Source organism: Pteropus alecto, unplaced genomic scaffold (assembly GCF_000325575.1).
Source record: "Pteropus alecto unplaced genomic scaffold, ASM32557v1 scaffold725, whole genome shotgun sequence".
NCBI lineage: Eukaryota > Metazoa > Chordata > Mammalia > Chiroptera > Pteropodidae > Pteropus > Pteropus alecto.
In genome coordinates, this window is record NW_006436637.1 from 713893 (window position 1) to 732277 (window position 18385).

The window sequence follows — 18385 nt, forward strand, 5'->3', positions numbered from 1 at the left end:
GGACTCGGGCACTGTGCACCTGCTTAGTTTCTCTAGATTACAAAGAAGCGACGGAGGATGGTGTTTCCCTCCTCCCCCCACCCCCTGAGGGTGAAGAATCGGACTTTATAACCCTGTTGAAAGCTTAGACAAAGCTGCTGAAGCAAAATTTGGGTCTGATAATCAAGATTATGTATCCCTCTTGCCTTTCCAGGTGATAATTTAAGCCCGGAGTTTTGTGACTAGTTAAGAAATAAACCGGATTTAAATCCTTTCTTCCTATCGTGCCCAGCTGTGTAAGTTAACTGCTTGCTAGGGTGACTCTCAAGTACCCATCCTTCCTCAAGGCATTTTCCTATCTTACTTTCTTCCCTTATCAATTTTCTTCTGAAAAAGCTACTGTAATATACTTACGCCTCTTCTCTTCGTAGGTAATCGCCCTTGTTGGATTTTGCTCCTGCCACCCTTCTCAAAAGGCTCCCCCAAAGTTGCCAGAGACCTACTCTACCCAGTGGGCCTTGCTTAGTTCTCACCTTGTCCAACTTACTGAGGGTAATTCCTCAAAATGCTCTGCCCTTGGCCTCTATAACCACCCTCTCTCCTGGTTCTTCTTATTAATCTTCATTATACCACCTCCTTCATAAATACTGTACAGCGTTTTCCAAGGCTCCAAATCTCTTTTAATGCCCTACTATCTTTCTAACTGGTTTAATGCACTCCGTTTCAAGTATCATTCTTGAAAATTGCAAAATTGTATCTACATGGTGATTCTCTTTGAGTTGTACATTTACAGTTCCACCTGTTGTACCAATCCATGTATGTCTTATAAGCCCCTGAAATTTAATATATTGAACACATTGATTTGCCTCATCTCTATACTCCTTCTGATTTCTGGGTTTCATTAATGGCATCACCATCCTCACTTCTTTTAGTTTTATTCTTGTTTTCTCTCTTCAATATCCTAGAGTCACCATATTTATCTCTCTACCTGCTTTCCAGTTGCTTCCATAGCCTTGGCTCAAGCTTTCATTATTTCTTGTCTGGATTACAGTAGTGCTACCCCCACTCAAATCTCTTCCTACTCCCAATCTGTTCTCCACAGACTTCTTTTTCTAAAGCAGTCATTTGAGTCTGTCCTTCCCATCCATGATGTTCTAATAGCTTTAGAATATATTCTAAACCTCTAACCCTAGTATTCAAAAGCCTTAATAATTTAAGGAACCACAAAGAGTTAGTGATTTGCCTTTCTCTCAACAACCATCAGGCAGATGTATGTACCTGTATGTGTCTTTGCTCAATCCATCCAAACTATCTTGTGTGAACAATATCATTTTCAAGAACCCAAGATACTAATTAGCCCCTGAAACTGGCAAGGGGCTTGAATACCTGAGAAGCATAGAAGGTTCAGCCTGGCTGTTGCACAAGGAGGCTGTCTTTCGCACAAGCTCAGTGGATGGAAATTCTAAGCCCTAGCAACACGACCATTTTAAATATTTTGTGCCAAGCACTCTGGCCTGCAAAGTTTCTTTTGAGAAATCAGCTGATAGTCGTATGGAAGCTTGCTGGTTGGTAACTAATTACTTTTCTGTTGCTGCTTTTAAGATTCTCTCTTTGGCATTTTAATTATAATGTGTCTTGGTGTGGGCCACTTTGAGTTCATCTTGTTTGGGACTTTCTGCACTTCCTGGGGTTGTATGTCTATTTCCTTCACCAGGTTACGGAAGTTTTCAGTCATTATTTCTTAGAATAAGTTTTCAATTTCTTGCTCTCTTTTCTCCTCCTGGTACCTCTATGATGCAAATGTTGTTACACTTGATGTTAGAGGCTCCTTAAACTATCTTCATTTATTTGGATTCTTTTTTCTTGTTGCTGTTCTGACTGGGTGTCCTTCAGCACCCCATTCTCTAAATTACTGATTCAAACCTCCACTTCATGCACTTTTGATTCCCTTTAATGTATTCTTCATCTCAGATATTATATACTTTATTTTTGACTGGTTCCCTTTGTGTTTTCCATCTACATTTTTGTGTTTTCTATCTTTTTATTAAAGTTTTCACTGAGTTCATCTACTTCTCTCCTAAGTTCATTGATCATCCCTATAACAAGTGTTTTGAACTTTTGCATCTGGTAGATTACTTGTCTCCATTTTGTTCAGTTCCTTTTCTGAAGCTTTTATCTATTCTTTCATGTGGGACATATTTGTTTTTCTCCCCATTTTGGCTGCTTTCTTGTGTTTGTTTCTATGTATTAGGCAGGGCTCTTAAGCCTCCTGGCCTTAGTAGATTACCTTTATGTAGTAGGGGTCCTGTGGGGCCCAGTGGCAATGTCTTCCCTGGTCACCTGAGTGAGGTGCTCAAGGTGTGTCCCTTGTGTGGGTTGTGTGTGTTCTCCTGTTATAGATGAGCTTTGGTTGCTGTTTACACACCGAGGGAGGGATTGATCCTTGATCTGATTGGTTGTGAGTACTGGCTGGTGAGGGGCTGACCCTATAAGAGCAGAATTCACTTTAGCAGGGCTCTGGTGCCTTCCCAGTCTGCCCTTTGGGTGTGTCCTCTTCAGATGCAGCCCTGGGTGGTGCTCCAGCTCTGGCAATGGTCGAAGCAGGCCACTGGGTGTGCTGGCCCAAGGGCCTCCTGGGAAGGGCCCACCTGCAGGCCAAGATCAGCAGCAGCCTGTGCACCTCAGGGGCTACCTGGTAAGAGTCACCAAGCAATTTGAGAATGACTGCCACCCATGCTGAGTTTATGAGTGTATTGAGAGGCCTAGCCAGAAACCAAGGCTGGCTGCTGCTAGTGCCAGGCTTGGGGCTGCTCAGCAAGAGGTATGGGGCACACTGAGGCCAGATGCTGCTTCTCTGAGTTTTGTGAGCTTTTGAGAGATTTTAGGAAAGTCTGCAGCAGGAGCCAAGATAGGCCATTTGTATGGAATAAAGCACTAGAAATGGCTTGGGTGGGCCCACAAGTTGGGAGAGGCAGTCTCAGAGAATCATCTGGGTGGAGCAACCTGTGTTACCCAGGCGGATGGTGACTCAGATATGGTGGCGACCTGTGTCTGAATGCTGGGGGTAGGGAAGGCTCAACAATGGATACTGCCAGCATGCAGATACAATTTTTAAGAAAGAAGGAAAAATCGGCTATTCAGTAGGCAATTAGTGGTATTTGTATAGAACTTACCGAAAGGATAGAGAGAAACACAAAATGTAGAAAGAAAGTTCTTTCACTTCAGCCTCTGTGGGAAGTTGAGATGTCAAGGAACCACTAACATAGCTGTGAGCAGTTTCCATGGTAACAAATGCCCGTGTCCTGGCCCCCAACCTCATGATCTGGCTGTTGCTGCCAGCAGCAGCAGAGCTGAGTGTGCCTATATCAGAGTTTCCTGTCTGGGGTATCATCAAGGTCAGGAGAGATCACCCCTACAGCCAGAAAAGACAATGCACATGTCCCATGGAGCAAACAGGAAGAATGGGCCACTCACTTCAATAGACTGTGTGACAGGCACCTCACAGAGACTAGGCATGCAGAGCCCAAAGAAACAGACCCATTATCGCCCTCAGACAGCATTACATAAATACAACTTTCCTGCAAAGGAGTGGAGGCAGAATCAAGGAACTAAAAGTTTGTGACCATTATTATGACAATATTTTTATTTCCAGACCTGTGTGGCCATGGAAATCTCAGTTAAGAACTGTTCAAATGTTTTTAATAGAAGAACCATGATTAATATCATAGTGAGCAACTGGTGTTCTGATTGATTCGCAGCCCTTCTTTTTAGGTACTCCTCATCTCCAGAACCCCAAGTGGCCCTGTCCCCTGACCACAGGGATGGGTGTGGGCCCCCACTAGGAGAGTGAATCCTTTCCCATGAACTGAAAAACTTGTATTACAGAGACATATAAAGACTGAGCATGCATGGAACCCAGTCACCTATGGCCGTCCCTCAGTTCTGGTTATGGGATACCAGTGATGCCTGGGGTCTTCCTTTGGTTCTGTGTGCTCTCCAGTATGTATCTAAATTAGTTTCCTATGGCTGTAATAAAACTTACCATCAACTGAAAAATCTACATTTATTATGTTATTGTTCTGCAGGTCATCTGTCTGATATGAATCTCATCAGTTATCAGTGAGCTACTTTCTTTTTTGGAGAATCTAGGGGAGAATCCATTTTCTTGCTCATTTGGGCTATTGGCAGAATTCAGTTCCTTGTAGTTGTAAGACTGAGATTTTTGTTTTCCTGCTATTCTTAGCTGAGAGCCTTTTCCAGCTTCTAGAGGCTACCCACATTTCTTGGTCTTGGCCCTTTCTTCTACCTTTAAGGTAACCAATGTAGGTTAAATCCCTCTCATGTTTCAAATCTCTTCTTCAATTTCATCTCTCTGATCAAGACAGGAAAAGTTCTCTGTTTTTAAGGACTCATGGGATTAAACTAGGTCCACCTGGATAATCCAGGATAATCTCCCCATCTCAAGGTCCATACCCTTAATTACATCTGCAAATTCCCTTTTTCTATTTAAGATTCTGGGGATTAGTCTGAGGGCATCTGTGGTAGGTTATTACTCTACATACCACACTACACATCTGATTAATTCCTGGGGGCCAGGGAATCTGATTTCTACTGCAACTCTGCTTCTAGTCAGCTGTCTGACCCTGGGCCAGACACTTAAGCTAGCAGGTTACACCAGGAGGTCATGTCCTGGTAAGCCACATCGGTCTGACTCAGGCTGACTCAGGGTGTATGGAACAAGTCAATTCCCTGGCGGCATCATGGTAGACTGAGCTGGGGGGAAAGCAAAGTTGCTCCTGAGGAGGAAAGCCATGGGACCTAGTGGAGAAGCCAGAAAGGCATAGCAGGAGTGCTAGCACTGGGGAGTCTCCATGACAGCAGGAAGAGGCTGGGCTACATGAGCTTACCACACTGAGTGCCAGCACACCTGGAGTGGAGAGTCAGTCAGCACTGGGGCACAGCCAGGCCAGCAGGGCCATATCTTATACCCACACTCTGGCCCTGGGGCCCTGCAGACTCCAGACTCCAGGGACCTTTTGAAATGCTCAGCCTTTTGACTCTTGATGGCCTTGTGGCCTCAGACCTTTCAAACAGTTGGGATGTGATCCCATTCCTGGACACATGCCTACTTCCCTTATCCTTTCACACAGAGGCCCTGGGCCCTGTGAAAGTCCAGTGGGAACTCTCCCCAGGTGCAGAGACTTGCTCAGGCCTGCCTCTCACACTTTCTATGAGGTTCTGTCTGGCAAATCCCCCAGAGTTCCTCACTGCTTAGCCATGTCTACTGACTATACCTTTGGTCAGAAGATCCTTGAGTTTGAGTCCAGCCTCTTCAGGAAGAAGATGATCCATAAATAAACTTAGGGACCACTGCAACCTTTCTTGGGTCTAGAATAGGGAAAAACACACCAGGACGTTTTCCCCTGGTCTGATCCACATTTCTTGAGGTTACCTGACTTTCTCTCATAACACGTTGAGTGGTCCAGCTCAAAAGCCTCTGTTCCTGGCCCTCTTTTTCCAGAAAGCTGGCCTTGAAAAAAAACCACCTACTTTGGGAATAGGAATTACTCACCATAAAGATCGCCTTGGAGGCTTCATTCCGTGGGGTTCAGCAACCTTGTGAAGACTCCTCAGTTCTAGAGCTGGCAGGGCTGCTTTTCAGTATTTGCTTTTTCACCATATTTTTATCTACCTCAATGCTGACATTTTTGTGGGTGTTATACCATTAATTCCAACATTGGTCAGCTGCTCTGTTTACTTTTCTTGGCTCAGTCCCCAATCCCCTAATTGTTCCCACAATCATCCCTGATGCTCTTTTAGTTCCTCTTTATTTTTCAGCTCTGAGAATTTCTCAGCCTCCTTCCACCTACCGTGGCTCCACACACAAACAAAACCTGAGCAGGCACCCAGCAGAGGAGTCCTCTGCGCAAGGGGAGGCTTCGGAATACGTCAAGAGCCAGAATATGTCCCAGATCAACAAGAGAGAAGCGGAAACAACTTCAATTCAGCCCTTTGCCAGATTTGAGTTGCTCCCCCAATGTAGTGCTCCTGAACTCTGTGTTGAGGAGAGCCATGCAGAGACTGGTAGAGAAGCCCCCTGGACAACAGAAGTGAGAGCTCCTACTGGTTCCTTAGATGGAGGGACCAAAGGCAAAGTAAACAGCACAATCCGGAAGCACTAGAGAGATCTTGTAATATTTTGTAATGTTTACAAATATTTGTATTTTAAAATTTCTCTTGATTTTATGAATTCTTTACACTTAAAATAATATAAAATGCCAGTTCTAACATTGGCATTCCTGCATTACCCCAAATAAAAATGATAATACTGGGCTTGTCCTTTGGTATCACCATTGCAATCACTTGATCACTGCAGCCTTGACAAGCTGAGATGGCACTAGAAAACTGGTACACAGGGAACCAGGGCATCTGCCTCCTTCAGGTGCTCACAGACCACAAGCGAAATCAACTGGGCCTATATCCTGGAAAGCTAGAGAACCAGAGAACAACAACGACAAAATAAGTGAATGTAGCAAGGTCATAGAATATAAATTCAGTATAAAAATCAATTGTGGATCTATATACTGGTAACGAACTTTCGGAAAATAAAATTTTAAAATAATACCATTTACAATAGCAACAAAAAATAAAATACTTAGGGATAAACTTAATAAAATATGTACCATAGTCTTCACTTAACTGAAGGGGATATATTCCAAGACTCCCAGTGGATACCTGAAACCATGGATAGTACCAAGCCCTATATATACTATTGTTTTTCCCTATTACCAATGATAAAATTTAATTTCTAAATCAGGCACAGTGAGAGATTAACAACAAGTAATAATAAAATAAAGCAATTATAACAGTATACTGTAATAAAAGATGTGAATGTGGTCTCTTTCTAGCTCTCAAAATATCTTGTTGTACTATACTCACATTTTCACTTAAAGGAAGCACTTCATGGCTACTTTCTGGCATATCCGAATTGTCAGCATCATTACTCTTTCTCTTTGGAGCCATTGTTAAGTAAAATAAAGGCTACACAAATATAAGCAACTGCGATAACACAGTCATCAATCTGATATTTGAGATAGCTACTAAGTGACTATTGGGAGAGTAGCATACACTATGTGGAGATGCTGCACAAAGGGATAATTCACATTCCAGGTGGGATAGAGTGAGATGGTACAAGATTTCATCATGCTACTCAAAACAGTAATTTAAAACCTTTGAATTGTTTACCTCTGGAATTTTCTATTTAATATTTTTGGACCGTGGTTGACTGCAGGTAACCAAAACTGCAGAGAAACAAGATAAGGGGGGATTGCTGTATGAGATGAAGCATACTTTATTTTATTTCACTTCATAGATACTGCATTTTCATCAACATCAAGGCAAGACCCTTCAATAGCAAGAAGATTACAATTTGCTGAAGTCTCAGATGATGGTTAACATTTTTTAGCAACAAAGAATTTTGTTTTTAATAGGAGAAAATGTCCAAAATTTATTGTGGATGTACATTCATGGGTGCCATAGGATATGAGACCCAAAGACACATTTGGTGGTTGAGGCTTATATGCCACTCTGGATAAAGGAGAAGGAAGCCAGGAGTCTGAGATTTCAAAAAGAAAGCAGGCAATTTACCTGTACCTGAGAAAGAGCAAAGATGTGGTAAACGAATTCTTGCTGGGCCACCCAGAATAATGGGACACAGAGGGAAGTTTAATAAAGCCTTTGCTAGATTTCTCCCAGTCTGCCATATTTACTATTAAAATGATGCTCTCTTCCTTTAAGCAGATTTTCTATCTGAATTCCTTTAGGCAGATAAGGAAGGGGGTGGGAGGGGGGACAAAGATTCTTTATGAGTCTTTTGTTTTTTAATAGCTGGCTTAAAATTAATATCCCAAAAGGCACATTTTGGGGTGGCAAAACTTTGGTCTCCTTCAGTCCCACCTTTGAAACTTTAAATAAAAATTTTATATACCAGAAGCTGAATTGGTAGATGGCTCCATATTTCATTGAACCAATCATTCCGTCCTGAAAATAAGTCAGTTCAGTTAAACCATTGTGTCTCATTTCAGAAGGTATTGATGTAGTTGGGCTCCCACAGTTAAGCCTATATTGTGTAAACAAGCAATCAAGTATTTAATAAGAGGAATTTCTATGGAAACAAAAGTAAAACAAAGGTTAATGATTAGAGAAAATTATAAACCCAGTTTCTGAGCCTAGAGGGCTGCCAGTTAAGATTTACTGATGTTGGGTTCAAAGCTGCTTTTGCTAGAGTGAGGGCAGACTCTGACAATCTGATAGATTTTCCTGGTTTGCAGCTTGAATGTCTCTGGTGATGTTACCAGGTGTTCAGGCAAACTTTTTTTTGTGTCTGTGTGGCTTACACAGCATCAGTCACAGAGAATGTCTAAGTGTGAGTTGTTGTGGTGATTTCTCTGAAGTTTGTATCAAGTCATTTAGCTGCAATTTATAAGGCTTCAGGAAAAAAGGCAGTTTTAGTTCTCGGTGATTCCAAATCAAAGGATGGGAATAAAATGAAAACATTAGTTTGGAGGGTTATAGTCAAATGTTAAAAGAAACTAGAAGAATTCAGGATCCAGTCCAGTTTAAAACTAAATAACAAGAACCTCAAAGAAATTAGAACTAGAATATATCCATAAGTGTGTATTATAGTTCCTAGTGAAACATAATTTTCCTCTCTAAAATCACCCTCATTTTCTCCAAAGATAGCTGAAGACTAATTTATCTGCAAAAGAATAAACTTGGCCTGTTACTTGTATAAATACAACAAGACTAGCAATCGAATATAGGCTCTTTTAAATCTGCTTTGCTGGAATTCTTTTATAAGGGATCTCTAGATTGAACTTTTAACAGCCTCTTGAAGCTAAGAGGCCAAGCCACATATTTACCATTATACTTTGTCTGTAGTACCTTTAGATTTGGTTTAATTCTTCTCTTCTAGAGGTCCCTCAGATATCCTGAGATTCTCTGCATCTTCCAGGAAGTGACCTTTACTCACCTGGAAAGACTGCTGTGAACCTTATAAGCAAGGTACCAGGCTGATTTCCCAAGGGCTTTTATTGGCTTTCATAACCAGTCTAGTCCCTTCAGGCTCTCTGGTCACATCTGAGTCTATGAATCTCTCTCTCTCAAATATGACATTCCAGTAAAAGCCTTGGTAATACTACCAGATTCCAATTGTGCCAGTTACAAAAAGACTAAATTCTTACTGAATTTATGCAAATAACCCTACTGCTATGAAAATAATACTGAGTTTTTAAATTCTGGAGGGATCAGGTAGGGAGGAAAAAAGAAATGTTTCTATTCTTCTTACAAAGGTGTAATTTGCCAAAGTGCTCTAAGTTATAGGCAGTTTAAGAGAAATAAGTTTCCTCATATATGGTAAACAAAAGATTAAAAAATCAGCAGTATTTCAAACAAAAAGTCACAAGATTGTAATCATCTTCAGTTTAGCCTCCTGTAATTAATTTTTTGCTTATGCTAATCATTTGTTAGCATTTTTATGAATCCAATTTTTCTTTAGAGTTTTGCAAATTTTTGTTCAATTTAAAGGCATGATCTGAAAGTTTATTCTCAGAATACTACATTTTAGAATAAGTCAAAATTCTCTCCATTAATCTTGCTGAAGATGAAACATAGCAATAACATATTTTAAAATTAAGGTACACTGTTTTATTAGACATACTATTAAACATAATACTATTGTATACTTAATATTTTAACCTATTATGTGCACTGGGAAACCAAAAAAATTCATGTGATTTGTTTTATTGTGGTAGTCTGGAACCGAACCCACAATATCTCTGAGGTATGCCTGTCCTGAAAGCCTCAAAAAAATTTGCTGAGAGAAACTAAAGAACTAAATAAATGGAGACATATACCATGAGTTTGTATTAGTAAACTAAATCTTCAAGTGACAGGTTTTCCCAAATCAATCTATAAAGCAACACAGTCCCAATCTTAATCCTAGCAAGATCATTTTGCAGAAATTGAGAAGCTGATTCTTTATGTATTTGGAAATTTATATTTTAGAATCAGGAGATGCAGAAGATCTAAAAAAACCAAAACAATCTTGAAAAAGAAGAATAGAGTCTGAGGACCTACACTACCTGATATCAAGTCCTTCAAGACTTACTATTAATACGGCATTATAGTAAGGCTAGATTTGTCATCTAACAAAAAAGAATAGAAAGTCTAGAAATAAACCACCCTCATACATGATTAATTGCATTCCAAAATAATGCAAAGGGGATATAATCATCTTTTAAATAACCATTGCTAGAACAATTGGATATTCATATGTAAAGAAAAATGAATCGACCTCAAACTATATATAAAAATTAACTCATGCTGAACTTATGGATAAGCTCTTTAAATATGTTCAAAAACAGAAAAAAAAAGTTATCTCAATTTCTTAGTTGTTATATAAATGTTAATGAAAATGCCTTCTAAGTGTCATTTAATAGCATATTATGTGGCAAAGGAAGAGAACATATAAGAAATACTCTCCCATTGTACATGGATATAGGACATTTGATTTTTGATAAATCCAGTAATAGATTAAAAATATTTCTAAGTGACAATAGAATATTTTATCTTATCTGTGCTACTGACAAACATTTAAAAGAATGTTTATGCAGAATTTGCAGTCCAACCTAATTAGTAAAATGATGGAATAAGTTGAGCAACACTTTAAGTCTGATATGCGTAACAAGACTGTTGTATGGAGTATTTGTTCATATATTTATCACATATTTATTTAGTGCACAGTACGAACTAGGCATTATTTATGGTAGTGGGGATATAGCAGTGAACAAAACAGACCTCTACTTTTGGTGCTTACAAAGTAGTGCTGTCTAAAATTAATCTCAAATACAAATGGAAATTTATAGAATTGGAATAGTACAATGCTGAACAATATAAATTAAATTTAAAATGTAGTAAAAAAAAATTAGACATGATAGTGTGGTAAATAGGACCAGAAAAGATCGCATAGACGATACCTACACTGCTAATAGCAATGCTGATTGAAATCATTGTTTTATACATCATGAAACTTTGGCATCCAAAGAAATTTTGCCAAATCTCATGGATAAACTGACAAATGTAGTGAAAGCCATTCATTTTATTAAAGTAAAGTAAGCTTGCTGCATAGCCGAATTGGAGGCACGTTCTGTTCAGAAGTGGGGCAAACCAGATCCACTGAGTATCCTATTCAAGTCATTGCTAGGAGCAGTGCTAAGCACGGAGTATGGGTGCTAGAACGAGAATTACGTTTTTCTAGTTGAAAAGCAATCTCATTTAGCAGACATTTGAAACATGATATTTGGACAACAAAATTAATTAATTAATTAATTAAAATTAATTATTTAATTTTTTTTTGGTGTTCTTTTAAACTGAATTTGAAACCACATGTTCAGGTTATTTAGGGCCCCAAAAACGTTATTGTTACAGTAAGTAAAAAACGTGATTGCTCTACCTATAATATGAAGAAAATGTTGCAATGGAGGTAGTTTGAATAAACACAATTAGAGATATTGTTATATTTCACAATATCTGTCTCAAATTTTTTGTTCATTACTCTCCACAAGAAATAATGTTCCACAGTTCATTAAAGTACTTAGGTAAAATATCCACTTACTGATTACTGAATTAAACTTCGAGCCTGATTTCTTACTTTGAAGGATGAGTATAAGACATTAAGTGGGATGAAAAAAATCCAAATGTCAAGTAAAAAGACTATATTTTGTCCAATTGTCAAGTAAAAAGACTATATAATCATTGTTTTCAGTGACCTATTAGTATAAACTACAATTTTCAACTCTGACCTGATAAAATTTTTTTTAAAAAGGCTTGACAGTTTATCAACTGTGCATAATTAAATTACCCCATGTATTTCAGGCTGTACTAAACTTATCAACAAACAAGCTTATCCATTACAATATATTTAAAATCTGTCCTAATTTTTTTGGGGGGGGGAATATACTTGATACATTTAAATATTAGTAAACAACATATTTTATGTAAATATAGTTATGTTCTTACTTTACTATATGCTATGGGCTGAATTGTACCCTCCAAAATCCATATGTTGAAGTCCTAACCCCCAGGACCTCAGAATGGGACTGTGTTTGGAGGTATGACCTTTAAAGAGGTGATTAAATTAAGGTAAGACCATTTAGGTGGTTCCTAATTAATCGGATTGATGACCTCATAACAAGAGGAGATTAGGACAGATAGACACCAGGGATGCACTTACACAGATGAAAGACCATGTAAGAACACAGTGAGAAGGCAGCCAGTTGTCCGTAAGCCAAGGAGAGAGCTCTCAGGAGAAATCAACTTGCTGATACTTTGATCTTGGATTTCCATCCTCTTGAACTGTGGAAAAATAAATTTCTGCTGTTTAAGCCACACAGTCTGTGATTTTTTTTATGGCACTAGGAGCTATATGTATATACATACTATATGTGGTAGGGTACTGTTTTGTGAAATTTTAGTTTGTTGTGTACTGTGTACTGAATCTCAATACAAGATGCATTTCTTATTATTTATTATAGGCCAAAGTGTTTGAAAAACATTGAGCTAGAAAAAACCAAGGATTTTGCTTCCCATCTCTGAAATAAGCCAGCTGTATTTTTATAGTGTCAGCTCCTTCCTCCACTACACATAGCCTGAATATTTTCTTATCTGTTTCTTTCAGCTTCTACCCTTTTGAATATGATCAAGACTCTCCTTCTAACCGGTTTCTTTTAACTGAGATCTTCTTTGGTTCTAATTTTGATGTGACATTGTCCTGAAGGCTGCCTCTTCGTTTACCACCTTTGCTCTTGCAGAATGGCTCTGTCCTGGTATCTAGCCCAGAAAACTGACTGACAGTTCTGAAACTTGAAGATTGCTGAGGACCAGCTAGAAGAAGGCGCATTAGCCACCCAGGGCAACAAGGCCACCCAAGGAGCTGATGTTCATTAGAAACACAGCTAAAATCAGCAAAGTAGGAAGAGGAAGCCCTCAATTCTAGTGCCTGTGAGCCTATTCTCTCCTCTTGAGGGTGTCCAGCTTACTTTTACGGCTTCCTTGATCACATCATTTCATATTTAGACCTCCAGCTCATGATCTAAATTTGAAGCATCGTACAAGACACTCTAGACTTAAGATGTCCACATTTCCATTTTTCACCATCAATGGCCATATGGATCATGTCTACCCCCACATCTGCCAGTTCACAGTAATTAGGATCATCACTCTCCGTGTTTTTCCCATGCATACAGCACTCTCATTCTGGCTTTTCCACCTGCCGACATTAGGGGAATTCAACATTCCCACAAAGAACAGAAAACCTTCCAATGGTGGGCAAGAACCACTACTAAATCTCCTCCAATTGCCCCCTTGGTGGGAGAGATTATCCTAAAGAAAACAGTGTACAGCTCAGCTCCTGCATGACCCATGTGGCAGTGGCACACTCTGGTCTCTAGGAGAATATCCATAATCGAGGAAGAGAAGGAGGAGTAGCCCTGAGCCTTTAGGGAATGCAGGTCTGGGAACTCGAATCACCAGCTGTCCTGGGGAATAGGGCTCATGTCTTGACCACTTATCCTAGGTACACTGATATCTTTTAATGTCCTTTGGGCAAAAGTGCCCTGCTTGATTTACCCTGTCTGGTATGTCTTCCCATTAGCCTCTGGCCAATACCTATGTTTATCTATATGGTGGTTGCGATGCAGATGGATTCTTGACTGCTTAGGCTCAGTCTGGCCTTGCCATCAGCACCCAAGTACTCCCTTCATAGATACTTCAGATGTTGCCAAGCAGGTACAGTAGTGGATCTGGGACAAATGTATATATGAATCTCACGTAGGCTTCTATCTAGGAATAAACAAGGATCTGTATCATTTTGGTTTTGCCCTTTAAGCTTATTGTTAAAAGCACTTCTGTACATTATTTTTATTTCCTCACCTTTTTATTTAGAAATATTTAAAACACAGTTGCATAATAAACAACTATATTTCATCCATCTAGATTCAACAATTTTTAACACTTTGCACAACAATTTTTAACATCTTGTTTTCTTTGTGCACTCGCACAGACCTTCACATGTATGTGTATGATTATGTTTGTTTATAAACACCCACTTTTTCCTCTTTGGACCATTGGAAATTAAGTTCAGGCATTAAGAAGCTTCATCCTAAAATGCTTCAGTATGCATCTCCTAAGAATAAGAACTTTCTCCTACAAAATTTTAATACCGTTAACAGTTGCCCTGATGAGCTCTAAGTCTCAAGAAGACCTAGGCCTTTTGTTATTCATTTGGGAGACTGGACTTCTCAACACGTGTGTCAGCAGTGGCAGGCAGCAGGCCCTAGGCTATGGCTTTGGGCTGTTCCCAAGGGCCAGACACCAGGGCTGCCTTCTATGGTTCAGCTGGGCTGAGTCCTGTCTGATTGAGAAGCCAGACACTCAGGGTCTGAGCTTCCCAGGCACAATAACCCACCAGCTCATCCGTTTTATGTTTTAAATTTTGTTGTTTTTTTTTTTAATAGGTAATACATTCACACATTACAAAAAGATGTACAATGCAAAGTCTCCCTCCCACTCCTGTCTCTCTGCCCCTCGGTTTTCCTGCCTAGAGTAAACCAATGTTATTAGCTACCGATGTATCATTTCTGTTTGCTTATATGTTTACAATATGTTTACAAACAAACATGAATATCGATGGTTCCCTTTCATTACAGAATAGCACATTATTCACTGTTCTGCATCTATTCCATCAATACTTTAAATAAAAATAACTAAAATATAGACAAAAATCTTATATTTGAAAGTGGTGCCTAAATTCAGACTGCTCTCTTGTAATAAAGCTTCAATAGCCAGCTTTATGTCCAAGGGATAGAATTTTTGGTACTTTAGGAGACACAGTCTGGTGGCCACAGAAAGTGGTGTTTGCTGTCTTACGGAAGGGCTTCTCTTGAGACTTCCGCCATAAACTGTCAACTCTGTCTAATATGAAAGACAACTTTATGTAATATCAAACATATTCCTAAGTAATACAGTGCTGACACCATATATTCTCAGCACAATGTATATCATATTGACAGGTTCCCTTTCTAATATGTAACTTATTAGAAGTAGTAAGCAGCCCCTACACCTGGACCTGCTGAAATTATTTCAATCTGCCAGTCCTAAACCTTCTTAGCCTACTTACTCTGCCTTGCCCATTCTTTCCCTGGAAACCATGATTAAAGCTCTTGCCCACCTCTTCCTCCTCCTCCCACTGTCTCCCGACTGACCCCAGGGCTCCCCACGTGGCCCTGCATGGTGTGGCATGCCTCCTCCTCCTCCTCCTGGAAACTATAAGAAACAAACTATCTTTTCAATGGCATTTTTTTCCTGATCTGCTGGGTCACCATGGCTGAACGATATTTAAACCTATATTTTAAAACAATTGTGTGGTTTATATAATTAAGAGAAGATATGGTAACATCTCGAGTGAATGTTGAACTTAGAAGTTATATATCTGTGTAGGTGGAACATGGGAGAATTGCAATGGCCTGTCCAATACTAGATAAAATTAAATTACTCTCAAGACTAAATGGCAAAATGAGATTCAAAATCAATGAATCTAATGCATGCTGATTTATCAGGTAAACTGATCATTTAAAACAGAAAAAACAGAACAATATTTTGATTTTTTACTCACAAAAGGGAAATTTAACTATTTCACTAGCAGTCTTCAGATTGTCCCTTTGTTAAGATCAGTAAAGTGAATGGCATCCGGTTCCATTTAGATAAATGTGTAACTTACATATTTAACACAATATCAAAATCTTAGCTGGATTTTTTACAGAAATTGATAAACTAAAATCTGTATGGAAATACAAGGGACCCAGACCAGCCAAAGCAATTTCATTTTATTTTATCTAATTTTATTTTTATTTATTATGGTGACATTGGTTAACAAAATACAGTAAGTTTCAAGTATACAATTCAACAGTAAGTCATATATATATACTGCATTGTATGTTTACCTCCCATAGATTTTTTCTGTCATCATATATTTGATCCCTTTTACCCCTATCTACCTCCTCCTTCTCTGTCCTCTCTGATAACCACAAGACTACTATTCATGTACATGAATCTCTGTTTGTCCTATTCATTTGTTGCTTTTAGGTTTACATCTCACATATAAGTGATATTATATGGTTTTCAACTTTTTCTGTCTGGCTTCTTTCACTTAGCATGATTATCTCAAGAGCCACACATGTTGTCACAAATGACAGTATTTCATCTCTTCTCATAGCTGAGTAACATTCCATTGTATAGACGTACCACTGCTTCTTTATCCAATCTATTGTAGGACACTGCAGCTGTTTCCATGTCCTGGCCATTGTGAATAATGCTACTGTGAACATAGGTGTTCAAACATCTTTTTGGATAAATGTTTTCAAGTCCTTTGGGTAAATACCCAGTAGAGGAACATCTGGTAGATCAATTCTTAGTTTTCTGAAGAACCTCCGCACAGTTTTCCATAGTGGCTGTACCAATTTACAGTCCCACCACCAGTGTATGAGAGTTCCTTTTTCTCCGCATCCTCTCCAACATTTGTCGTTATTTATCCTGTTGATTATAGCTATTCTAACAGGTGGGAGATGGTATCTCAGTGTGGTTTTGAATTTGCATTTCCCTAATACCTAGTGATGTTGAGCATCTTTTCATATATTTGTTGGCCATTCGTATGTCCTCTAGGGAGAAGTGTCTGTTCAGGTCCTCTGCCCATTTTTTGATTGTTGGATACTAGCACCTTGGATACTAGGCCCTTATCGGAGGCGTTGCTTACAAATATATTTTCCCATTCGGATGGTTGTCTCTTTACCTTGTTGATGATTTCTTTTGCTGAGCAGAAACTTTTTAGTTTTATGTAGTCCCATTCATTTAGTTTTGCTGAGCAGAAACTTTTTAGTTTTAGTAGTCCCATTCATTTCATTTATTTTTTACTTCCCTTGCTTTTAAGGTCAAAATCATAAAATCCTCTTTAAGTCCAAGGTCCTTGAGTTTCGTTCCTATGTTTTCTTCTATGCTTTGCTTTTTTTCATATTTGGGTCCTTAATCCATTTTGAGTTAATTTTGGTGTGTGGTGATAGACAACAGTCTAGTTTCATTCTTTTGCTGGTGGCCTTCCAGTTTTCCCAGCATCACTTATTGAAGAGGCTTTCCTTTCTCCACTGTATATTTTTGGAGTTTTTGTCAAAAATTATTTGCCTATATAAATATGGGTTTATTTCTGGACTCTCGATTCTGTTCCACTGGTCCATGTGTCTATTTTTCTTTTTCTTTTTTTTTTTACATCTACAGCATCTGGTCTTTCTAGATGGCCTCCCATCCAAGTACTAAGCAGGCCCGATCCTGCTTAGCTTCTGAGATCAGTTGGGATCGGGAGTGTTCAGGGTGGCATGGCTGTAAACTGTGTGTCTATTTTTCTGCCAATACCATACCGTTTTGATTACTGTCACTTTGTAGTATAATTTGAAGTTGGGCATAGTGATGCCTCCAGCCTCATTCTTTTTTCTCAGAATGGCTTTGGCAATTCTAGGTCTTTTGTGCTTCCATACAAATCTGATGATTTTTTGTTCTATTTCTTTAAAAAATGCCGATGAGATTTTGATGGAGATTGCATTAAATCTGTATAATGCTTTAGGTAATGTGGTCATTTTAACTATGTTGATTCTTCCAATCCAGAAGCACGGAACATCTTTCCATTTCTTTATATCTTCTTTGATTTCTTTTAATAAGGTCTTGTAGTTTCCATTATATAGGTCCTTCACATGTTTCATGAGATTTATTCCTAGGTATTTTATTCTATTTTTTGCAATTGCAGAAATAATTATTTTTTCCCCTTCTTTTTCTGACACTTCATTATTAGAGTAGAGGAATGCTATGGATTTTTGAACGTTGATGTTGTATTCAGAGACTTCCCTGTGTTTGCTTATTGTTTCTAATAGTGTTCTTGTGGAGACTCTAGGGTTTTCTATATAGAGAATCATGTCATCGCAACTATGGACAGTATGACTTCTTTGTTTCCTAGTTAGATGCCTTTTATTTCTTTCTCTTGTCTAATTGCACTCACTAGGAAGTCGCATATTATATTGAATAACAGTGGCGATAGTGGACAGCCTCGCCTTGTTCTTGATCTTAGAGGGAAGGTTTTTAGTTTTTCACCATTAAGGATAATGTTGGCTGAAGGTTTTTCATAGATGGCCTTTATTATGTTAAGGTTCTTTCCTTCTATACCGATTTTGTTAAGTGTTTTGATCATAAATGAATGCCGTATGTTGTTGAAGGCTTTTTCTGCATCTATCCATATGATCATATGATTCTT

The 18385-nt window shown here is 38.8% G+C and overlaps 1 pseudogene; it reads right to left on the minus strand.

Moving 5' to 3' along the window:
• Positions 1 to 17352: 17352 nt before the first annotated feature.
• LOC112481091 lies at positions 17353 to 17471 on the minus strand (annotated as a pseudogene).
• Positions 17472 to 18385: the final 914 nt, after the last annotated feature.